Source organism: Ambystoma mexicanum, chromosome 11, assembly GCF_040938575.1.
Source record: "Ambystoma mexicanum isolate Mex_15411 chromosome 11, UKY_AmexF1_1, whole genome shotgun sequence".
Lineage (NCBI taxonomy): Eukaryota > Metazoa > Chordata > Amphibia > Caudata > Ambystomatidae > Ambystoma > Ambystoma mexicanum.
In genome coordinates, this window is record NC_090934.1 from 434,402,441 (window position 1) to 434,429,094 (window position 26,654).

Consider the following 26,654-nt stretch of genomic DNA (forward strand, 5'->3'; position numbering starts at 1 on the left):
GACACACGGCGTTCGTGTGCAGGCGGCAGATCCTGCTCCTCGGCCCTCCGCTGGCCACCGTGTGCCGATGGCGTGAGCGGGGGGCTGGAGGAACAGGGGAGACACGGAGCATGAGCGGGGGTGGGGAGGACAAGAAGGACACACGGGGCATGAGCGGGGTCGGATGAACAGGAGACAGACACAAGACTTACTGTGCAGGCGGCGAGGAACAAAGATGGCGGGCGTCTCTGAAGCCAGACGCACTGCACGCTTTCACCGCATCCAATGAGAGAGCACGTCAGATGTCCGTGGACATCACGCAAGTTGCTTGCCCAATCACCGTCCTGTCCATGGAGCGAACAGGGAAGTGTGTCCGCGAAGCGAACACAGATATCACTAATTTTTTCACTTACATTTTTGTCATTTTTGTAAAAACTACTGGACGGATTTACACCAAATAAAGCAAAGCACGCTTTTGGGACCAAGCCGCCGCTCCTGCCACAAATTTGGTGTAAATCCGTCCAGCGGTTTGGGCTGTAGGCATGAGCAAAGTTTTTTCCCATTATGTCTATGGTGAAAAAAAGACATTTTGGGACCCCCCCTATAACTTTGCCCCCCTGGACGAATCCTCACCAAACTTTGCAAAAAAATTCAGAGTGACCCAAATACTGTAGACGTGTGCAAGGTTTTTCCCCCATTCAGTCTATGGGGAAAAAAAGACATTTTGGGACCCCCCCCCATAACTTTTTCCCCCAAAGTTTGGTGAGGATTCGTCCAGGGAGAGCGAAGTAATAAGCTGCCCAGAAAGTGCTCTTCCTATGGAAACACCAACTTAACCATAACTACATGGCCACTACTGTGGCCGTGTAATATATATATATATATGCAGTACTTGGCGGACCTAGCCTTTTTTAATTTCTGTGATAAAAGAAATTAGCATGTTAGTATTTGCATTTTATGAAGACTTATTACATTGCATAATAGACAGTTTAGCATTTTTTTAACCCTCATATTTAGTTTACAAACCAGTGTACTGTGCATTTTGCTCAGTTTCTGTGTTTGTTATTGAAATCCTTGGGTCTGGGGGAAAACAAATCCTTGTCGGATTAAAGAAAAGCTTTAATTGCTATGCTACAAACTATTTTTTTGCTTTCTCACCAAACTTTGCAAAAAAAGTATATGGGCCACTCTGAATTCTTTTGCAACATTTGGTGATGTTTGGTCCAGGGGGGGAAAAGTTATAGGGGGGGTCCCAAAACGTCTTTTTTTCCCATAGACTTAATGGAGGAAAAACTTTGCGCACGGCTACAGGCCAAACTGCTGGACAGATTTTCACCAAATTTGCGGCAGGGGCAGGGGCTTGGGGCACAAAAGCTTGCTTTTGTAAATTTGGTGCCAATCCGTCCAGTACTTTTCTTTAAAACACACAAAATGTAGGTCTAAAAAAATGTGTGATATTTATGTCCGCTCCGCGGTCACACTTCCCTGTTCGCTCTGTGGACATAATACCGATTGGCCAGGGGGGGGTGGCGTCATCACCGCAGACACGCAACGTCTTTGCTGATTGGCTACAGCGAGCCGTGATGTACGTCGGAATGTGTGGATGCGCCTGACATCATGGATCCGAAGACCACGCGCTACCTACCAGAGCCGAAATGCTGTTTTGGAAACTGTTTTGCTCTCCTACAGTGCGTGGGGAGGATCACAGAGTACAAGATCAGTTAAATACTGTACTTGTTTGGCCGGTAGATGTTAATGATGTATTTGCCATCGGAAATGGTGTTTGGGAAATGATTTTGATTTCATACAGTGCTTAGGGAGGTGACATTGATTTTGAGTACATGTCGCTATTATATTACATTTTCCTATGGGTGTGTTATTGATTAGTAAGCCACCATGGTCGTGACATGCTGCGGTGGTTGTGGGCAGGGCCTAGAGTCTTGGATGCATGGCCGTGCCCACAACCACCGCAGCATGTCACGGCCAAGGATACATGTGTAGTATTGATTATCGAATACATGGTTGAGGGGAGAGTGTACAGTTTGAGTGCATGGTCGAAGGCCATGCACGCAAGAACAAAGTTATAAGCGCTGGAGGTATAAGCCAGTGCACATCCACACATTGTAATACTATCTATGGACAAACACCTAGGAGTGCAGTCTCTGGCCAGAACAAGTGAAGCATACCACACCTATCAATACACCCGTACTACCGTACTTCACTGAGGTGGTTGTGGGAAGGATGTAGAGTTTTGCTTCCATGGCTGCAGCCCGTAGCCCATACATCATACTCCTAAAACCCTAGGCCCTGGCCTGAAACACCACATCATATTACTGCAGCGCTTACACTCGTCCTATAGGTTAGCATTTCAGATGGTTCTGGAGAGGGTGTACAGTCTTGGGTGCATGGCCGAAGCCCATGCACCCAGAAACGACCTTGTTAGCGGTAGAAGTGTAAGCTAATGTACACCTATACATTAAAAAATATGTGGATATATATCCAAACCTCTAGGTCCTGCCGTCACCCACTGCAGCACATTCGAGAGGCATGTTAGTGACTGTGTTGCTTTGGTGGAGTGGCTGTTTCCATACAAAGCACACTTTTTAGCTGCCTTATAAAACTGTCCTACCCTTGGACGAATTGTCGCCAAACTTTGAAAAAAGAATATATCTGACACTCTGATTTTGTTTGAAAAGTTTGGTGATGTTTAGTGCAGGGGGGCAAAAGTTATAAGGGGGAGGGGTGCTCAAAACGTCTCTTTTCCCCTTACACTGAACAGGGGAAAAGGGTCATGCTCAAAAACATGTGGCTCTTCCCCTGATTGGTTGAAGAACAGCGTGAAATAAGTCCGCTTTCTTTGGTGCCCCCCCATATCTTTTACTAATGTTTTCGTGTGCGTGGATATCACCAGAAACACCTCCAAAACAAGAGAGCATTGGACTTCTCACACTCAAGTCATAGCATTTCAGAAGGTGACCTCTGAGGGGGGCCAATGAGCTGTGGAGGCACAAAGTGAAAAAGTGGAGTTTTCTGTCTGCAAAATGATACCTTTAAGTGGAGGTTCGTGCTCACTGCCCCACGACCAATTACAGCGTGTGGGATAAAATGTGTTTTGGAATAATATTTCCCTCACAGTGGCCTCTTCAGTTTTGAAAACTAAGGCCATCATCTGCAAATTGGATTTCTATATGTTGTTTCAAAGCAAGAATGTATTTGGCTTCTGAGTGAAGGCCACATGAGTTGCTTTTTTGGTTGACCGCTCAATACGCCCGCGCATCCGAGTGAATTGAAAGGGGCAATTGTTTTTTGACTTTGATCGAAAGAGAAACTTCCTAGCTATTCACGGAATTAAAGGGTCGAAAAAAATAGCAATTGATAAGGATATGTTTTAAAAAGTTTGTAAGGGACATGCAATATCAGTCAACGAAGATTCTTCGCTGCAAACACATTTGTGTCTGATTTGCTGAAAAAGAATGGAGGCAGTAAATATTTTGTAACTTTACTTTGGGCCACTGTACAGTGAACTATGCTTTATTTTTGCATAACTGCACATCTAATTGTGCTAATATAATTGACATATTATTTTTCTGCCCTGTTACATTTTTTCTGTAATGTTGCAGAGTGCACAGGTTGTTCATTTGCAGGGTATGCCTGCACTCAACCATTTTTTATCATTAATATTTCTTATTTGAAACGTTTACTTTGGGCACATAGCTTTGCCTATAACTTTGCAAATTGTTTTGGTTTTCTTTGAAATGACGAGGCGTCATTTCTTTTATTTTCCCAGTCTTTTTTATTTCATAACTAAATTATCGTCTTTGTGTGTACTTGCCATTTTTTTTTTCTCTTACGGCGCATGCAAAATCTCAGCGTTTGTAGCCTGCAACTATAGGTACACATGGACATTAGTAACATAATGGTAAAATGTCAACTTGGAGCACGTACTTTTGTGTACCACTTTGCACATTTTCTGTGTGTCTTTTTAAAAAATGTTGGTACCGGTTACTGACACGTATATTCTGTAACCTTTCCCGCTTAGGTATATATTGCCGTACTGTGCGTGCCATGGTTTTCAAATCCCGAGTGAGGTCTTCTTCGGGCGGCAACTACAACTGCTGGTAATCGGTTGCCTGTCCATAACAATAATGTGGAATGACACTGTAAGCCTGCTTGGTCCGTTGGCTGAACTCGCTACTCGGAGCAACGTGACATAATTTATGATGCTGTAGGCTCAAGTTCATGACGACTTCTGGGAAATCCCTGTGGAAACAAAGCGACTGCTTCAACGAAGCCCCCAAAATGTTCGTTTGAGCAAAAAAAAGGGCTCATCTTCAACATTTGCAATGCCTCCCTTACAAGCATTGTAATCTTTGCATTGATTATGAGATCATTCCGATGGTCTCTGCAAGTTTGTTGTTACTTTGTAACCTGTAAAATGTTCACGTGTTCTTTTACATTCCACTGTATTATTTCCAAATGCAAGTTATTAGGTTGTACGTCGCTGAATGTTTAATTACAGTTTCTGCATCACGCCACGTACTTGTGTTTTTTGCAACCTACCATGGAAAGTGATGAGGGGCTATGTATGTAATAACTGCCTTCCCTTTCTATGGTGGCCATCTTGAAAGAGGATTTTCTTTTGTGATCCGCACTGCCAAAGTCGACTCGGATTACAACAAATAAACGTTCTTTTTAAGTAGCACACGTTACTGCTTTACTAATTTAGACTATTACTGGCAAAGATTATTGCGTCTATGTACTTTACTGAGAAATATGTAGTACGTGGAGTGTATGTACATTTTTAAAAAATTTTCAGTATACTGTGAAAAGTTGTTACTAACGCATTATTATCCTTGTTTATGGGTGGCTTTATTTTTTGCCACGGCAGGCTAGAAGGCAATATGCGAACGGCATTGAGCAAAAAGGCATCAAACGGTAATATGAGTGGGTGTATTTATGGCAACACATTTCATCCGTCTGTTATGTGCAAGGTAGCGACACAGTTTCTTATGATTTTACATTACACCACCGTTGCTGTTTCTTAGGGAGGAGGGTGCCTTTAGCTGATGTCTTTTTCATATAAGTACAACTTTCGCTACCAATATATAATGTGTAGTGCATGGGCAATCGCTGCATACCAATACGTGTTGGCATTGTGTAAGGCAAATGTTGAAGATGGACGTTGCTACATGAATATAAACTCTATTTCCACATTGCCTAAAAGGCATAGTTCATTCAGGTAAGTGTGTACTGATTCCGGGACAAGTTACGGTGCTGTATGACAGTTAACTTTCATGCGGCATTCTTTGCAAGGTGTATACTGTTTAGCAAATGACCCTTCCTAAAGGGACCTTTTGGTTATGTTGCCCTACTGAAAATCTGTGACATGCAGTACAACATTTCTTTCTTAGCTACACCTTATACTTAAATTGTCCTACTAAAAACCCGTACAATTCACTAAAAAAAAACTTTGTTAAGGGGACATTATGGTTAAGTTGTGCTACTACAAACCTGTCAAATTCACTAAAAAAAACTTTACAAACGCGACATAATACAAACGTGCCATTATGGTTCACAGTAAAACAGAAAAAACCCTGAAATTCACCAGTTATGGTAAGGTAAGCAACCATAACTCCCACCACCACCGTGCACTGCTAAGAGTAACACCCAGGACATCAAAGATGACATCACAAATATCATTTATGACATGGAATTGCTTTCTGGTCAATTCTGCTGTGCTGTACTACTTTTGGAGCTGTGCTATACTAATGGCAAACATGGCTGCTGCTGCTGGCTCCTCAGCACCAACCCCATCCCCTCCGCCACCACCACCTTTACAAGAGTATGTAGAGAGTGAACAAGAAGAGGACGAGGATGAGGTAGCGGAAGTCTCCATCGCCAGCAGTCAGCGTGAGTCTTGAATGTGGAGGCTCTTTACCACCTTTGGAGACATGCCGTATGCTCATGCAAACAAGGTGCGCTGCACTGAGTGCAAGGTGTTGGTCAGTTGCGGCAAGCCTGGCTTGTACAGTTATGGCACCACCTCCATGCGGTGACACCAAACCACAAGGCGGCATTTCGGAGGGCCGTCCCCTTCGAACAAGGCAGTAGGAGGAGTTCCTCTGCAGCATCCCCTGTATCTGCTCCTGCCACCACAAGGGACACTCCGGTGGGGCAGCAGATCCCCAAACCAGCCTCGCAGGCCATACGCACCACAGCATACCCTTACATTTCGAGGGTCACTGTATTGTGTGTGTACTGCGATACAGTACCCTGCAGGTGGGAGCAATTTTGAAGTACTTTCGAGGCTACGGTCCGGCCCACCCATCATCTTCCTCTATCCACATGCCCTTTCCTATCCCTGTGGTTGGTGCTCCTTTCCTACCCTCCCTTCAGTTCCTTTCCTTGTGTGTTGTGTATAAAAACAAAAACACAAAACAACAAAAAACAAAACAAAGAAAGGCTCTTTTCAGCACCTTTCACAGTTTAAAAATAGAATTGCCAATGAAATTATGCAGGCCCCTGCTCAGCCTGTAAAATTCACAGACAGTGCAGTGGTCCGCGGACATCCAAAAAGAATGTGGCTAGTGGCACCATCAAAAACATTTCACTCTTTTCCGGGATAAAGTGGTGGCTCTGAAAATTGCCTTTTCGTGGGGTTTGTTTGTTTTTGAAAGGGTTGAAGTGGCCAACACCTGCTGGAAAAATGTTTGCTATCCTTGTAAATAGGGCTGCAATGCATTTTGGATATTTTGCAGAAAAAGTTGATTGTCAGCGTCAGTAAGATGGACTCCATCTCTGCGAAAAATGTTGGTGCTATAAAACGTAATATTTTCTTTGTGGAAGACGACATACCAACATCTCTCAAAAAGGCACAAACAGCCTTGTTGATATTGGACCTCGCTTTCTCCATTTGCAGAGCAAATGAAGAAGAGCATAGCCACGTCTGTCTCTGCACAATGCGAGAAAAAATTACTCGGGAGTTTGAAAACATGTCCATGACTTTCCCAAGTGCCTCCTTTATCGCAAACTGCAGTGAGATTCTGGTAACATGTCCCAAACTGTTCCCTTCACAATGAATAATAATAATGTCTGGATGTTGGTGTGTCACCAAAGTGGCACAAAGAGGAACAAAGAGGAACCAAATCCAGCCACTTAATTCTATGCACTCTTTACCAGTGCACATCCACATGATGGAATCCAAAATGTGCAGCCACTCCACAATGCTTTGCATACACCTGAAACCAATGTATCCAAGAGTCTCCCAAAATCCAGGCACTCTGCCTCCTGAATGACACAGCCATAACCATAGCCATCTGCACTCCTCTCAGCAAACAGACCTTCGGCTAGAGTCTCGCCTTACACACCATTCCCAGGAAACCATACCTACCAGCCTCAAAAACCCTGGGTGTGACACGTGATGTGTGCGGACACCCGACCGCAGTGTCCGCAGATATATCGTACAATTCACAAGGGTGGGGACAGAAATTTCAACCAGGATCAATTTCCTCTTTAGTGGTGGCTCTTAAAGCATCTTGTTTTTATTTTTTGTTTAAAGGTGCTTATAAAGAAACCTTTTATTTTATTTATTTTTGTTTTTTCCACTTATGTTCCTCCACATTTCTTTACATTAACATCTGTAAAGCCTTCCTTATATTGATAAAGAACATGGCATTTCCCAGGATGGATAAAGAAATGTCATCTGCTTTGAAATAATTAACATTAACAGAATAAATGTTCTCATTATTACAAGAGAGCATCCCAGCTCTGAGCAAGAAAACATACATGTCTTTATTAACCAAACACCTTGCACCATTGTGCAGGGGACAACAAGCATTACAATTGTACCATGCTACCCTAGGTTGCATCTCAGAAAAAACGACCTTGCCATTTGGAAGAACCACCATCAGTGCCTGACCCAATTTTTGCAGAGCATTCAACAAAGTAGGACCATTGATATATCCCAAATGCACAGCACCACAATGCAGTACTACTTCATGTGGACTGTTCCAAATGGACATACTCTTACAAACTCCAACCACTGCCTGCATATTGGAACCAGGCACAGTTGACCACAAAACCTCCACTCCTTCAACACCAAAATTGGCAGCCAGAGCTCTAGACTTAGCATACCTTTCTAAAACATTTACAAATAGATCTGCAACCACCAACAGCCTTACTTTCTGCACCTCTGCCATCTTCACTACACGCAGCCTCTCTCCCTACAAAGCACAACCTCAACAACTGATTTGCAAATGACCATAGTCCCCTTTCCATGACAGGCATCCTGAAAGGACCCCGAGGTGGCATGCCCTGTCCGCAGACTATCACGTTGTCTGCAGACCCAATAGCACAGTGGGAAGCCTTTCTTCCCTTTCCACTTTACTCTCTGCACTACTCCCTCATTGGCTACTGTTAAGCAGTCAGACAACCATCCACCAATTGCATCCAAGAACTCAGCATCTAACTCTGTGAACACAGTTCATCAATTTACATCTACTGTTCAACACTCTCAGTATGTGTCCTGTGATTGCAAAGCACCTCCAGCCAAAAGTATTGTACAGCGCTCCAAGATTTCTGCTTCCAGATTCATCCACATCTGCATCCACCAACACAAACTACAGGTATGCATACATTTTGTACAGTACATTTGCAACTCTTTTGTAATGCATATGAACAGAGTACCTGCCACATATCCTGCATAACCTACTCAATAAGCATTCTCTCATTTATCCCATCTCTGACCATCAAGTGACACTTACAATGCTGTGTGCTTTGGAAGTTTTATTTTACCCATATCACCCATTGTAACGTGCAAACTGTTCTCCTCTGTCCTTCATTCATTTGTACAACCACTTCCCCCAATAACATACCTACTATAAAATTCCTAGAATGCACACAGAAAAGGAAAACTGCATGTATTTTACCAAATCATACCAAGTGCATAGATTGAATGCATTTGAACAGGGTGCCTGCCACTTACTTTGCATAACTTACTAAACAATCATACTGTCATTTGCCCATCTCTTAACATCAAGTGGCACTTACTTACAATACTTTGTGCTTGCAGACTTTTCTTGTAATGCCCACTTGTATAATTGTTTCGAACATCATTTGTCCATGTTATCACCACTCTCTCTGATGTATTTGTAAATGAAAAAAGAAAACCACATTGGAAACATTTATAAAGCGAATTAAACTGGTAGATCCTATGTGACATGTCCAGAATGTTCACAGAAAAGGAAAACTGTATGTATGCTAAAAAACCATAGCAAGCACATACTTAACACAATTCACAAAAGGCACCATTGCTTAAAATGCAAAGAAATGCATGTGTACATTGGGAACAGTGCCATTTGTAAATGTGGATCAATAAATCAAACAACAGAAAAGATATCTGCACTCATGTAGCAAGCATCTCTGTGCGGGAAATTTAATGGAATTCCACACACAGAAACATTCTCCGTTACAATCTGTACATCTTTCTAAGCATTTTTCTCATCCTACTACAAAATGCACTAATCCATTTCCAAACCAAATAGTACAAAATCAACTCACACGCTTGCAAAAGTGCACCTCATAGGACACACTTATAACTACACCAATGGCCCCCATTGCAATGATGCTGATACTCCCAAGTCGCCATTCATAAAGAATGCTGTGCAATTTCACACACACGCACACTAATTCTTTCTACCAACCAACAAATCCTCCTACAATTTTAAATAAATAATGTGTTCTCCAAGTGCAATTACTGTGCCATTAAAACACATATGTACTAACTTCCTTCTTTCGCAATTACAGTGAATAACAGTCTTCTGAAAGACAGTGGTGTCTCAAGTGGAAAATAGAACCCAGTAGAAACCTACTCTTCACATCCAACAAAGTAAGTGCAATATTGTTGTACTGTACTGCCTGTTACTGAGACAGTGCAGTGTCGTTGTATTGTAGACTACAACATTTGAGCACCCCAACAGCATTTGCTTCACTCTTACTCATTGCACTTCAGCAGGTGCACACTTTGTCACCTGAATGTCAGTATAGCAACACACACATACCAGTACAGCCTTCCCAACCTGAAGTAACAGCCCATTCCACAATCACAGACCTCTATATAACAGCCTACCCTCATATAAGGCACTCGTGCACAGAGCACACATATACATTGCACAACCTCCAAACCCACACTTTCCTTTTTTCACCAACAGACACTAAAGAATACCTGCCAAACAGCAACTCTGTAGAAAGCAACACAGAAATAGAGCAGATCGAACTAAAAGTGTACAAAATAGCCATCCGCCTCCAGCAAAATTTGTACAAAATGTTCTAACAAAACAGCTAATACATTCACTAAGCAAAACTAAAGCACCTAACAGGAAAGAAACTGTAACTCCTCTTTCAAAATGATAAAAAAAAGAAATGTACTAAGAAGGTTGCAATTACCAATAGTGCTAACAGTGCAACAAAAATGGTAATGTAGCCACAAGAAGGCATTCTAAAATTATTTACAAAAATTGTTCCATCACAGAGTCCTTCAGAACCTTATGACAACAGAGGAGAAATCACAATCAACCCTTAAAACTTACTGCAAAAAACTGATCCTGGAAGCTCTCGTAGACAATGCAATGCTCCTCAAAAGGAAATTCTTTATATTTATTTTAAACAGAATGAAACTACTAACAAAATGAGTTAGCAAACTACAACAAGTATTTCAGATCAAATGCAATATCAGCATAGATAGCTTTAGAAACGTCTGTACAGGTGAGTGGAGTCACACCACCAGCACACAGCCTTTTTTCAATGAAGAAGCATACAAACAAGAGCAAACACACCAAAATGCCATACATAGCAGCGGGCAAGGGTATGGAAGGGTAGACAATACCATTACGGAGGATGAAACACTGCTTTCAAGAATATCCCCAGCAATCTTTCCATCAAAACTCCATGCCACTGAATCAATATGGCCCATCTACAAATGGCTGTGCATATCAATGTGTAACGTGCGCCAATAATCTTTCAAATCTTTGAAGCAGTTCCTGAATCAGTATGTGAAAGCCAAAGACAACGTGAAAATTTAAATATTACAAACTATGGACTCCTGTTCATTGTGCAAATACACAGGAATACGAGGGCATTCCTGGACCTGCTTGCAAAAGCACCTTCCGCCATCTCAAAATGTTAGCAACACACAATTCTGCTATAAGAAATCTCGTCCCCAAACTGTACTATGCAAAAGTCCTGCTTTAGCACTGGAGCATTTAAATGACATTCTCCTACATGGGACAGCCAAAGAACTGCTCTAAGAAATAGACGACATCCAAAGCAAATATTATGGAACTGAAGGTCACTTACAAAATCCAGTAACTTTAGAAAAGTGTAGCAACAACCTTGCAGGTGTCAACCTTCTATTATACACATTCAAAAAATAAATAGCAAAGTTTAAAAGCACATCTGCTGAAGTACCAAACGAATTATGTGTGTGTTGTAGCAGAACTTTTTATATAAAGAACACCAAAACTGCAGATATAATTTACAAAATAGAAGACACTGAGGAATCCCAATGGTTCCAACGAGCTCTCTACCTTAGAGCAGAAAACAGATTCAAAATTACTAACCCCTCAATACTGTGCACTTACTGCACTGCAAAACTTGACAATAACCAAATGCCTTCACAGGCTATCAGTAATAAATTGGAAATATTCCCACTGCCAAAACCACTCCAACAGCTTAATTTGTACGAAACCATTATAATCCAAACAGTACACCCATTTCAAGCAATAGTACGCCTTCAACTAAAAACAGCGAAGGTGCCTCCCTCTGAATTACTGAAAGGCATTTGTGGCAAAGTAGTTTATTTGCCATTAGATCTGAAAGAAAATATCTTTGATTATCTTAGTGAATGGTGTACCCACAAAAGAAAAAAGAATTTGGCAGCAACTAGTGGATTTAAACAAAGTTAGAGAAGCCCTGCAATTTCTTAAAGACAACAATGAATACTACAAAGAAATAAACATTGAAGAAAACCTGGGGGAAACCACCAAAATAATTCAGCACTCCTCAGCAACTGGCCTATTTCAACTCCTAGATCCTACTACAGCCTACAATATTTTAGACCACTATACAATTCACCCACTGCACTCCAAAGACACCAAAGACAATGCACTAGAAACATATCAAATGCGGCAAGTCGAAGGATCTCCAATCAGAATATGGGAAAAAGGTGTAGAAGCACAAGCCTTTCCTATAATTTTCCTACTGGAAAAGGTGGAAGGTATGATGAAAGATGCACACATATAACAGCATCCGAATACTGCTCTTTATGAATGTACTCTGAAGACCCCAGATTCAGACAAAACGTTGAATACATATTCCACCTCCTCTTTGAAAGTGAACTAGCAACTCTATGGAGTTGCACACACATTGAAAACAGGGTCCAAATTTCAAAGCGTGTCTGCTACGCAGCAACTTCAAAAGGTGCAAGAGAAAGATGAAGTGCAGCAGTCAAGTATTACAAATCTCTTGGCAAATATACGTGGTACGAAAGAATACTGGTCCCGATGTCACACATATGTACAATGTATGCTACGCAATATTGGCCGGCCCACGTGGTTTTTCACTTTAATTTGTGCAGCGTATGCATAGGAAGACTTGCACTATTTCCTACGCATAGCAAACAAAAAAAACATGAAAATACCAGAACTCTCCTCTCTTGATCCTGTAAATTTATCAAGGTACTTCCATCATCGCTTTATTGCCATGCTGCACTTAATTTGTAATAAAATATTTCCTCCCTTCTGAGAAGTGGAACACTTCTTTTGTAGAAAGGAATATCAAGCCAGAGGAGCACCACACATGCACATGAACATGCTCCTAAATTAGGTCAGGACAGTGATGCAACTGTTTTGCAGTTCATTCATAAATATGTTACTTGCGAAATCCCGTCAGAAAGTAGACAAGTACACAGTCGCCCCAACCCAAACACATAAGGCATCCACTTGAGGCCCTGTCCACTTCTGTACACATAGGGCCTCATTACACGGTAGGCGGTAAACCATGGCGCTGTTAGCGCCATGGTTCATGCCGGTAATTTACCGGTACCGCCTTGGAGGAAAGGGGAATTACCGCCCTATTCCAAGGTGGGGAAGGTGGTAATTCCTCCTTCCTCCATTGCCCTTCCCCATTCCCATTTTTGCCCCATAGGGCATAAGGGGAATGGGGAAAGCGCTAATTACGGTACCGCAAATTGCGGTACCGTAATTAGCTCCCCGGTCCCTTTGCGGGTTGTATTTTTAACGCCTGCAAAAAGCAGGCGTTAAATTCCCCAACCCGCAAAGGGACCTCGTAGTAAGGCGGTAAGGATTTACCTGTACCGGTAAAATACCGGTACCGGTAAACCCTTACCGCCTACCGTGTAATGAGGCCCATAGTATTCCAGTACATCAACCAGTGGGTATACTCCTGGACTGTTGAGTGCATCACCTCCAGCCATGCCCCCGAGACTCTAGTAGCTGGTCACAACCACTGCAGCATAACACAGCCATGCACCCAAAAAGCTGAAAACTGGCCCCAACCAACACACATAAGACAGCCACCTGAGGCCCTGTCCACTTCTATACCTACAGTATTAGAGTATATACAACCAGTCAGCACACTCTTCAATCCAATATGCCAGCTGCCTGACGCCCTGTCCACTTTTCTACACAGACATTTACAAGTACTTCAACCAGTGGGCACACTCCTGGACTGTTGAGTGCATCACCTCTAGCCATGCAACCAAGACTCCAGTACCTGGTCACAATCACCACAGCATAACGCAGCCATGCACCCAACAATTTGTACACTGGCCACCACCCACACACATTAGCCGGCCACCTGAGGCCCTGTCCACTTCTATACATACAGAATTGCAGTACCTACAACCATTCAGAACACTCTTCAATCCAATAAGCCAGCCGCCTGATGCCCTGTCCACTTTTCTACACATGCCATTACAGTACTTCAAACAGTGGGGAAACTCCTGGACTCTTGAGTGCATCACCTCCAGCTATGCACCCAAGACTCTAGTAGCTGGTCACAATCACCACAGCATAAAGCAGACATGCCCCCAACAATCTGTAAACTGGCCACAACCCACAAACATAAGCCAGCCACCTGAGCCTGTCCACTTCTATACATACTCTATTCCGGTATGTACAACCAGTCAGCACACTCTTCAATCCACTAAGCCAACCACCTAAGGCCCTGTATACTTTTGTAGACATACTATTACAATACTTCAACCAGTGGACATGCATCCAAGAGTGTACTATCTAGCCACAAACACCACAGCACAATACAGCCTATACAAACATCATCATATCATCAACAATGCACTCCCCTACCCTAATGAAGCCTGCCTGCAGTCACCACATAAGCTGCTCGCCAGAGATTCTATTCACGAACAACTGCTGTGTCTTCTTCCACCTAAACAAAAACATTATATGAATCATCTTTCACTCCCCCACCCTTTCCAGCCCCTCTTCCCACCAACGGATGCCCCAAAACATGTTTTCGAGCCCCTTTCGCCTCTTTGTTATCTGCTAATATACGAGGGCACAACATGGCGGGCATTTCTGAAAATTATGACACACATCACGCTTGCCTCCAGCCAATTAGCGGGCGTATTGTGTGTCCGCGGACATCACGCTGCTATCTGCACCAATCAAAGTCCAGTCCACAGAGCGAACAGGGAAATGGGTCCGTGGAGCAGAACCAGATATCACTCATTTTTTTGGACCTACATTTGACCTGTTTTTTAAAAAACTACTGGACGGATTTTCACCAAATTTACAAAAGCACGCTTTCGGACCAAGTCGCCACTCTGCTACAAATTTGGTGAAAATCTGTCCAGCAGTTTGGTCTGTACGCATGAGCAAAGTTGTTCTCCATTCAATCTATAACTTTGCCCCCCCTTGCTGAAACCTCACCAAACTTAACACAAATTCAGAGCGGGTCTACAAAAGTATCACATTTTTATTAAACAATTAAAATTGTACATCATGGGCCAGAGGGGTCATCCCAGGTGGAGGGCGGGGTAGGGCGCATGTCAACATCCACATGGGTGAACGTCCCCCAAAATTTATTTCAGCATTTAATAGTCCCTTCCATGGGCTCACGAACCGCACGGCTATGGTGGACTGGGAGGCATGTTTGTGCTGGCACACCCATCCTGTGTTTAATCTGAAGGTGGGAGTGGTGCTGGAGGCTCACCATTCAGTACCCTGGCCTGGTCCTCAGTGGCAGCTGCCATGTGTGACACTGATGAATGCACCAGCAGACTGAGGGCTTGGTTGTCACTATGCCAAACCTCATGGGTTGCACGGAGCTCCTCCGAGATTGTCTGCCTCAATGATAACATCTCCTGGTGGAACAGTCTTCTGTTGGCTGCTTCTTCCTCATGGATTGCAGTTGTGTGGGGCAACAACTCATGCCTCAGGGCTTCCCTCTGTGCCTGACCCTTTGCAAGCAGGGATGCTTGCAGACACTGCAGATCTGCCCGTCGGCTCCTGATGTTGGCCTCCACGTGCAGCCGCTGGGAGCAGCATTTAGATCGCATGACCTGCAGCTGTTGCTCCACCTGTGTTTCTGGGGGGATTCATGGAAGTGGCCACCCTATCCATGCCCTCAGCCAAATTCTCATAGGCAGCACCCTGTCTGTGAGCGGAATGCAACATCTGCTGCTCCCACTCTGTCTGCCCAATCTGCACATGTCCCCCACCTGTGCGGGCCCACACCTGCCGGATCGAAATGAACATGGACCTTGCTGTGATGCCCAGTTCCCTGGCTGCAGGACTTGCAACACTCCCTTGGACATCTGTCCCACGACCTGAAACCAATACATGGGAGTGTTGCCTTGCAGCTGTAACACCACAGATGGGAGTGCCACCACCAACTGGCCTTGTGAAGGCAACTGACCCCCTGCAGACTTGCGGGCCCCAACTGCTCCACCCATTGGAGCACTCACCTCCACCAGCATTGAGGACTGCACATCCGGTTCAGCATCAGAGCCAGTTGAGTTGAAAGAGTCGGAAGTGTCTGCAGCACGGCTCAGGATGGTCCATAGCACCAGTGGGTTTTCAAGGACTGCCACGCCACGTCCTCCACTGGTGGTTTAAAGCACCACAGACTCATCTTCATCCTCTTCCTCCTGCTCTGCATCTGTTGCCTCCTCACCTGCAAATGGACAGAAAAAGACATGTGGAGTCGTGTGCAACAGGTCTACTGTAAACATGTGTATCGAATTGCTGTTATGCAACTAAATGCAGTGTATTTCGACATACGAAATACAGCATCCACACACTATGGACAACAAGCTTCTGACCATGGCATATGCAGACTGACAACAAAATTCCCTGATCAGTGCCATGTTGTCAGTGGACACGTGGCCAAGCAACAGGGTTATTAAGAAGCACAGTATGGCCCGTGGCACTGCAAACTGTTGACTAATACCAGTGAAATGGGAATGGGCATGAAGCTCTGTGACGTGCAATTACATCACATTCAACAGTCAGACACACATATCCAGATCCAAGTCTGCATCCATCACATGCTACACCATTGTTGTTTGTGTACAGGGACTGTACACAATGGGAACATGCCATAAGTCTGGGGAAAAGGAAACAGTCCCAGTTGATGTATGGCTGTAAGAGTACCACCTAGGCAAGGTCTGTGAAGTGGAGAGAGTAAGTCAATGGCGTTGTAGATAGGAACAAGGTACAGTGACCCACAAGAGGGAGAGGGGCATGGACCCAATGAGTGTGGGCTGAGTGTGGGAGCGTGACAGGGAGAAGGCCTCACAACGATTTGCCTCAGGAATCATTGTCATTGTGGCAGCGGGGATGTGCACAGTCTAGACATATGCAAACTCACTCAAGGCACACCATACAGCGTGTTAGTTGTCAGGTTGGATGTTCCTTGTAGCATTGAAGCACATACGTACATGTGTGAAAAGAGATTTGATACCCTGCAGGGCATGAAGTGTAACTCTTATTTCAGACACATGCACATGTCTAGCAGAGCAGAGTCACTGACATCAAGGATGTAGCAAACAACTGTGCACGTTGTGGTATCATGTTGCAGATGTTGGGGGTATGCTAGTGGGGGGATGAGTACTGTCACACAGACATTTTCAACTGATGTGCAACACATGGTTTGTATCCACTCTTGTGTACACTGTACTTGAGTCAGTACACCACATGACATGGTTCACCCAGGGTAGTCATTCCAATGAAGCCGGATGTGTATCACAATCATACATCTTGGTTATGCTGTACTTCATGTACTCAGGATGCACAATGTTGGGCACTCACCGGTCATGTCCTTGTAATTATCCAGGCCTTCCACGCCTTGCACCTGCTCCAGTAGAATGAATTGGCTCATAGCCTCTCTGTGCTCGGTCAAATCCTCCTTCTCTTGGGACCCCCTCCAGTTGTCAGAGCAGAGGCCAGGTTGGCACCCAGCTTGGACTTGTTGCAACGGGTTAGATCATTCCAGCACTTCAATTTGTGCGCAGCAGTGCACATCCCAAACCCTAAGGCGTTGATCTCATCCGTGACATGCTGCTAACCCACCATACGCTGAGCTGGTGTATGTATGCTCCCTCGATGTTGGCACATGTCATGGTGGTTAATGGTCACGTAGTCTAGGAGGATCTTGAGTTCTTCAACATTGAAGTTCTTCTTCCTCAATGTGCCAGTGTCCTGTGCCTTGTCATGGGGTTGAGCCTGTTCCTGCTGTGCAGGCTTTGTCTTTGTTAGGGAGAATTCTCAATATGTGCTAATTTCCCTAACCTTTTGTGACCCCCTGCAACTCTGCTGGATTTCTAGGATTTTTTTTTTATCTGGAAAGAGTGTAAGCCTTTTTTTCCCACTCTTTCATGTATTTTGATGTGTGTTTTACTTTTGTGTTCTTGGATTAGGGAGTTTTAAAACAACTCCATAGGCATCATCTTTTTCTGTGTGTCACACAGCACCTTCAGTGCAGTGGCACAGGGTTGTCCTTCAGACTTCCCAAGGTTTAAATACCTTCTCTGGGACTGACTACCGCCTCCCAGAGCATGTAATGTTAAATTGACTTTACTAGTCTCTTTAAATTTACTGACTCAGCACACACTATCTTCCTATAGAGTGCTGGAGGGGTTGCCTAGCTTCCCCCGAGTCAAAACACTCATGTAGAAGTAAAATGTTACCCTTTCCTACTTTAAATGGCTGGTGGCAGTGGTTTAGATCAAACTACCATGATTTTTCCAGACCGCTAACAATGGTAGCTAAAAATCGGGTCAGCCATGTTTTTCAATATGGTGCCCAAGACCTATCTGTAAAAACAGACTCCGGTCATCGTTTTTCACCATTTCTTTTAGGAAAGGTCCTTCTTCTGTGTTTCTCTGCGCACCAAATGAGGTTTGGTTCCTTTGTTCGTTGGCCTTTGGTGTGCTTCAGTGCTCAAGCCCTCCTCTGGCACCTGAGTGTCTGGGGTGGACAGGATGTGAGGGAGGTGCCTGAAACTCCCGGTGATTAGTCTCCTAGGAGACCTGAATTCACTCTGTCGTGATTGGCCGGCTGGCTGTCCAGCAAGGAAAGCACACCTGCTGTGTGCGTGACAGCCAGGTTGGAATGAATGGGGAAAACTGTTTAAAAGCAGGTCTCTGGGACTTGGAAAGCAGAGTCGACCACTGGAAGAAAAGAAACGAAGAGGAAAGGAAGGAAGAGGACTGCTGCAACTCCTGGACGACTGGTGAAGCCCTGCTGTAGGTCCAAATGCCTAAACTCCAACCACAGAGAAGCCCTTCAAGGTTAACGTCTTCCCTTGAGTTTGGTGGGAACAACCAACTCGCAAGCCACCTGGACACCGTCCCCACCTGGTCGAATTTTCATCAGAGTGCTGTTGAAAACCAGATAGCCAGAGGGAAGGAAACCAGCTTGTGGACTTTAAGGCACTCACACCTTAAACCGATGTCTTGCTACAGCTTATGGCCTCTTCCCTGGGCAGTGCAGGAACCTCCCGACGTCCTTCTTGTCCCCACAACTGAAGCTCAGTAACAGCGAGATCTGCTCGAACTGCCAGGAACAACTGCCTTAGCTACAGCTTTCTTCATTGACAAGGTACTGTGCAAACGCGGTCAGGAAATTTTTTCAGCCATCGAGAAAGTGTGTGAAACTTTCGTCAACTACGAAGTCTTGTCCTTCCCTTAACATTCGTCAAACTTTTCGCCTAGCCAAATCCTTTAAAAATCTGTGGCAAAGACTTAACCGTTATATACCAGAACTGTGCTATCCTATACAAAGGACTCTGAACCATTGACTTTGGCCAAGGCCTATTGCAAAGAATTGCTAGTTGTATTTTACTGGAACATTTTGCCCTGCCTATGAATGTATTTGTACGGTCTATTCTTATAACCTTGTCTTTTCCCTCCTTTATTAAGTATCTAAAGTGCCATTTTGCTCCCACTTCATTTTGAAGCTAAACTTGTTTGTTTACTTACCAGTTGGATTTTTGTGGTGTATTAGTGTGTGATATTGAGCTGCTTATGTTAGTGTAATGTTTTCTAACTGATTGAATAAATAAATGCGTATTCTTTTACCAAGAAACCTTGAATCAGTGTTTGTTTGAATCACTGTATTGGTTGGTCCTTTGTGTAACTTGTTCTACTGCTCACTTTAAACTCTTGAGATAAGTCTGGCTGCTCAGCCATCACTACCACTTTACTGTGTAGTACAGGCTTGTACCAAAGATGAAATTGTGCTTATACTTGTAGTCCTAATTGCCTATAGTGTTCACAAAGGGTACTGCAGGTGATTCTGCCTAACAGTCTTCTTGCCACAAGGTGTTGATGCCACCCCTGTGTGGCTGGGACCACTCTGGGGTCTATATGCTGGACCACAATTGGGCTGGGGCATGGCATTACCCCGTGGGCCTGGGACAGCTGCTTCCACAGCAAGTCCCTTAGCATTTCAGGCTGAACAGCTGCTTCACCAGCATGTCCCTTGCCCTTTCCGGCCGGGACAGCTGCTTCCACAGCCCGTCCTTTAGCCTTTTGGACTGGGACAGCTGCTTCCACAGCATGTCCCTGAAACCCTTGGACTGGGACAGCCGCTTCCACAGCACGTCCCAAAGCCTTTCGTGCTGGGAAAGTTGCTTCCACAGCTCGTCCTGGAATCCCCGGAAGCTGGGACAGCTGCTTCCACAGCACATCCCTTAGCCTTTCAGGCTGGGACAGCTGCTTCACCAGCATATCCCTTGCCCTTTCTGGCTGGGACAGCTGCTTCCACAGCCCATCCTTTAGCCTTTTGGACTGGGACAGCTGCTTCCACAGCATGTCCCTGAACCCCTAGGGCTGGGACAGCTGCTTCCACACCACGTCCCAAAGCCTTTCGTGCTGGGAAAGGTGCTTCCACAGCATGTCCCGGAACCCCTGGGGCTGGGACAGCTGCTTCCCCAGCATGTCCCCGAACCCCTGGGACAGCTGCTTCCACAGCACATCCCAGAACCCCTGGGGCTGGGAAAGCTACTTCCACAGCACGTCTCGGAACCCCTGGGTCTGGGAAAACTGCTTCCACAGCACGTCCCTGACTATGGCCACATCTGCCCCCTTTCCCTTTTGGGGACTTTCCTCATGTTCCAGGTGTAAGAGAAATATGGAAGGCACACCGAGTAATTGTCCAGGGAAATTTTAGTGAGGGGGCAGTCTATGTGATGGAAGACATAGTTCTGTGGTCCAGCAAGGCGCAATTGTACCCCATTTGTGAAAAATACAGTATGTGTAACGCACGGGCACCTCAAAACAAAATATAATGCATACGCAATACCAGGATAGCTTCCAAAAAATAAAAAAAAGCTGTACCTGATACGCAGTGACACTCAGCTACACAAAAAATGCAAATGCTAACCCCGGAAAGCTACCAGATAGGTAAGAATAGTGGTACATAATACACAGAGGCACCCAGAGTTGAAAAAATATGTACACGACTCACAGTTAGCCTTGCAAAAATCAGAAGTAGAGTATCGTATGCACAGAGGCAAATCCCCCACCAAAATAAGAAGTTTGTACAGTCCCTGAAGTGAATGTATTGTTTGGCACCCAAAAATATGCAGTACTCCACTCGTCCATCTCCTCCCTTTCACACGCACATCCAGAGTTGCTTCTACACGTACTAATGTATCCATGAATATGGCGTGCTGAATGCCTGCACGCAGAGCGTGTCACGTATGGTATGAACTGAGGGCCTTTCCTTGGATTTCATGTGTCCAAGCTTTCTTCATCGTTTACACGCAACGTCCCTTCACACGGTTTCTGGCTGCCTACATAGCGAGACAGAATATCCACGTTCCTGCCTTTGTGCAATTTTACCTGCCTCCTACTGCCCTGTGCTGCATCCAACTTAGCCATCTGCTGCTGCCTGTACAGTGTGTGTGCCTGCTGCCTACCTGCACTCCGTTTGGAGTGCTTGCTGTCCAGCCATTGCCCCTACTCCTGTCTGTGGCCCTGTGACCACCTCAGCTGCTTCCTCGAGTGCCCTCTGTGGCATTCCACCAGCACTGCTCCACAGCCCGCTCCAGGATGACCTTGCCCACCCACACCTGCCTCGGGGGTTGTCATGTCGGCACCAACATCCTCTGACCAGAGTGGCAACCCCATGGCAGCGAGGCAGAGGGCAGTCAACTTCACCGCCAGGAAAGTTGACATCCTGACGGAGAAAGTTCTGGAGCATTATGATGCCCTCTTCCGCCCTGTGATGCAACACAGCAAGGAAGGGCATCAGCAGATCTGGGACGGGATAACAGATGCCATCAACATGAAGGAGGTTGCACCCCGCACCTTCAAGACCGTGCACATGCGCTGGGAGGATCTGAAATCCAGGACCCACGGCAAGGCCCTGTGGTACGTCCAGGATGGTGCCACCGCAGAGCTGTAGTATGCACACAGGTGCCAGATGTAGGCTAACAACATGCTGGTCCTGGAGAAGTTCTACCCGGCGCTGCATACCTAGGTCTACGAGCTATATCAACGTCTGGAGTCGACTGGTGAGAGGCCATGTGGTGCAATGCTCTACGGTGTATGTGATCTGTGCATGTATCATCATGTTGGCAATGACCCCCTTAGGCGTGCAGCAAGTTTGTTTCTGAGATGGATGTCTTTGTGCATGCCTCAGACATTTCTCTCCATGTGTGCATTCAGACCTATATGTATATCACTTGCATTGTGTGTTGTATTGCTGGCTTTCAGACCGTGCACATGTAATGATACTTCTGTGTAAGACGTGCCAGTGTGACAATGGTGCCAGTTGAGGTAGTGTTGCCCACAACATGTGCATGCATGAGCTCATGTGTATGTGCCAAAAATGGGAATGTGTGACTGGGCATCACTCACGCCTGGATGCAACATGTGTACTTGGATGTCTAGCTTAGTCACATAGAGGCATTACAGTGCACGGGATTCTGATGTGTATGGACATCGCACTGCTTGGGGCCTCTCAGTTTATGTTTGTGCATGACATATGTATGTGCTTGTGCTATGGTATGCTCACATGTGCATATGCAAATGATGCATGTGTTTATAGCATATGCAACTGATTGGTTGTGACAGTGGTAAGTAGCTTGATGTGATTGTGTGGAGTGATGGCAAGGCAGGTGTCTGCAAGGATGTGAATTGCATGTCCATGTGTTTGGGTGTGAAGGTTGGTGGTTGTTCCTTTGACTAGCCGTGTTCATGTGAATGTTGATGATGAAACTCCAGATTTGGTGCAGTACACTGCAGTTTCTGTTCTGTTTCTCCTTTTCCACAGTTTCATCTGATGAAATGAACAGAAGCATTGCTCTGGAGCATGGCTGCAGGGTTGCCTTCACCAGGCAGCGTGCAAGGCCCCAGCCACACCCCCATGACAGCTCATCTTTGGGGACCGATGTGGCTGTGTAAGCACCGGTGACATCGGGCATGGCTGCTGGGGGTGAGTCCAAGAAGGTGAAGACAGGAGGGGACTCCTCAGCAGCAGTAGGGCCAGGTGATGCCACATAGGGGCCATCCATGGCGGAAGATGCCCCAGAGTCTTCCAGGTAGATGGGGCAGGAGGCTGAGGAGGTGGCTGTTGCAGCACAGCCCTTGGGGCCTACTGCAGTCCTTTCCCAGGGGCATGAGGCTGTGCAGGCCACCGTGGAGGTGCATGTGCAAAATATAGTCCCTTGGCCATCGGATACAGCAGTGTGTGCTGTCCAGGATGCCTCCACCCAGACCCACCACCCCATTACCCTTGGTGTGGCCATCTGGGATTATCTGCTACCCCTGCTGGCCGAGTTGACGTAACGGACCGGTGTCATTCATAATGATGGGCAGGCTACTCGTAATCTGCTTGCCCTTCATCTAAGTGAGCTAAACCGCTTTGTCGGCTGGGTTGCAGTATGCCTGTTCCTTGGTGTCTTCCATGGGATGTACACTGCTGCAACCACCTCCTCGTCTTCCTCCTCCGTGCGCCAGTTGTCCTCCATGGTGCCTTCCAGCCCAGATACCAACAGGGCCCCCTTTTCACCAGTCACACCCAAAATGCCCCATCTGGAGGAGACCACATTCCCATCCGAGTTGGGAGTTCAAGGCACATCAGATGAGCTGGTCACGGTGTGCAGTTATAATGTTGAATGCAAAAAGTCGAATGCAAAAATGTCATCAACAAAAAAAATGTAAAAAAAAGAAATCGAATGTGTTTTTTTTATTTGTATGTTTTTTTGGGTTTAGCTAGTAAAAATAAACGTGGGGTTGGAGTGACCCCCCATTAAAAAAAAAATAATAAATAAAACATTTTACTTTTTTTTTTTAGACTTTTTTTTCAACATTTTTGGAGTCGACATATTCACTATAGCCTGGTGGTCACTATGCCTACCCAGGCACCAACGGAGGGACAGCAGGCACCCATGAGCAGTGAAGGTTCCATACATCCCCAGTTGTCATCATCAGCTCAAAGAGCGTACGCATATAGCAGGCATCAGGCGCTGTGGCAGTAGGTAGCAACAAAGAGGAGGCTATTTGTGGCAGGGCAAACAACCGAAAGTAGGCAGGTGTGAAGTGTGAGGCAGGAGGCACACATGGACCTGAGGCACAGGATGTCTTCCATGTTCCATGAATGGCTTTTATTAAGTTATGGCTAACAAATAACCTCTATAACAAGTAGCCTCGAGAAATCCACTTAAACCACCTCATGCAGGACTTTCAGCAGGGCTAATCTGTGCTTTTATTTTGTGGCAGATGGAGGCAGAACCTTATCCAAAGCAGGATCTGGAATGAAAATGAAGTCACCACCAATTAACAATTCACCATGCGTGAATGCCTCTAGGGTGGGAAGTAAAGAATCCAAGAGCTCATGTAGATTGCCATTGGGAAGATACAAGGAAGCCAAGTTCATAGAATGGCCAAGTAGGGTTCCCCTGGGGAGAAGAAACCGCCCATCGGGGTTCATCTAAACATCCTTACTCACAAAGGGGTTGTTTTACTCCACTTGAATTGCTATGCCTCTTTTATTTACTGAAGCGGAGGCAAAGAATTGTTTTGGGAACGTCCTGCATCTCAAACTACAGTTATCCCGCAACAGAACGTCGGTTTCCAGGATCATGACCACATGAACGCTGGATGTCTGGAGTCGAATTTCTATTGACAGGACCCTGAAAATTAAGGGACACTAGATTAAGCCATTCCATCATGGCTATTGAAACCAGATATGAAACAGAGTGAACATGGAACTTGTATCAGACCATTTATGCAACACCACGGTCGTTAAGAGAAAATCCAACCCTCGATCTCTTGCCCTCATCTATTACTATTAATGCAGCACAACACTCCCTTGATTCCCGAATAAAGTGAAAGTGTAGGGAGGGTCCAGAATGCAGAGAAAGTGTCCAGCTAATGCCATAGTCAGCAGGGCTCGCTCCACGCTCTGGACACTACTGCAGGCTCCATCTTGGATTATCACTCTGAACCCAGCATCGCATGCGCAGAGGTGATATCAAAGGCCAGCAACCCTGTTGGGGGACAAACTCGACCTTGTGTCCTTTTGTTGAGGAGAATGAATACGGTGAGAAATGGCAGTGGGCTCACAAAACTGGGCAAGCTCATGGAGCTCCCATCGAGTGCGTCTGGAGCGTTGCTCAGCTTGGCCATGCCCACCTCAAAAGGTTTTTAAACACACAAATTGGGGCAAACCGAGCATTTTAAAACACAATGGTATAGTCATACTTTATTTTCAAATGGGGCATGCTATAAAAAGCAATTTCTTTTAGTTTTGTATTTTCTCTCCTAGGGATTTTTTTGTTTTTTGTTTTATGTTTTAGATTTGTAATGTGCACTAACAGCCTAGGGGCATCAAGGGGCTGCTGCAAGAAAATGTCTTGGTTACAAGGAATAAATGCTTTGCTCAGGGTCACAGAGAGAGAGTGGAATGTTTTCGATAAGGCTTTTGGAATCAGTGAAGTATAAAGCACACAGGGACCATAAGTACTATGTGAAATAGAATGAGTTTAATGTGGTTCAGTGGCAATGGCTAAACTAGTGTATGTTTTGGGGCATTCATATAGGAGTTTTTGCACCATCCCTCGCACCCCCTGAATTAATCTTTGAAAATATGAGTATTAAATGAAATGTTTAAAGTCAATTCGACATGAAAACGTTAAAGCAATTGTATAGCGTTGTTAAGAAGGCTTGATTATGATAGTCAAATGCTCATTATTGGAACTGTGATGAATCAACTTCCGGGGCTCCAGTGGTCCAGGGATGAATATCAGTTTCTAAATCATCAAACCAGCCCCACACCTCTAGTAAACCTGAAGGGATCCGAACAAATTGGAATACAAGTGAATTATAAGACCTCCTTGTCCAATTTCTGTAACCTGGACGGAACAGCATGCTTCTGCAAGGTCGTGGTTCGTTGGTTAGTTGCAACAAAGCGAAAATCCAATTATTACCCAATGATAAAAGGAACTGTCCAGTCAAGGTTGTATCAAAAATATCTACTTTATTATTACTACAACAGACAGTTCTAGCACAGTACAAAATACAACCCACACTGTAAAGGAACACAGAGGACAGATAGTTTCACGAAGGAAAGGGATGCTCTCTGGATACGGACAGGAGGGTGGTTGGTAAAGTAATCAGCCTTACTGTTCAAGGTTATTTGCACAAGGGGGCAAAGGGTTGCAACTGTCTCTAGAGGCCTTCGCAGAAGGAGCAGGCCGGGCAGACCCTCAATGTACCTGGTGCTGAAGAAGTTTGTGGTGCTCAACGGCATCAAGGCTGTTTCAGCGTGCTTTGCAGCCCTTGAGACAGAGTTAATGGCAGGAGACAGCTGCGGGTACTAGGCGGCAGGCAGTTCAGCAAGCAAGGATGGACAGACGTCTCTGGGCAAAGAATCATTGTGTCTGTTCTGGTTGGCGGATCTGGAATGCAAGTCGAGGCGTCTCGGACGGCTCTGGTAACTGCGGCATACCAACAGCCAGCAGTGGTGCAGATGGATGCGGTTCGAAGATTCGACTGTCTCAAAAATGTCCTTAAAAGATGGACAATGGATGATGCTTGTGTGGCACTCCTCCTAGCTTCTTTGCAGGGCTTGTATCACCCTTTCAAGGCAGACGACCCAAAGCTCAGGAGAGTGATTGCAGGCAAC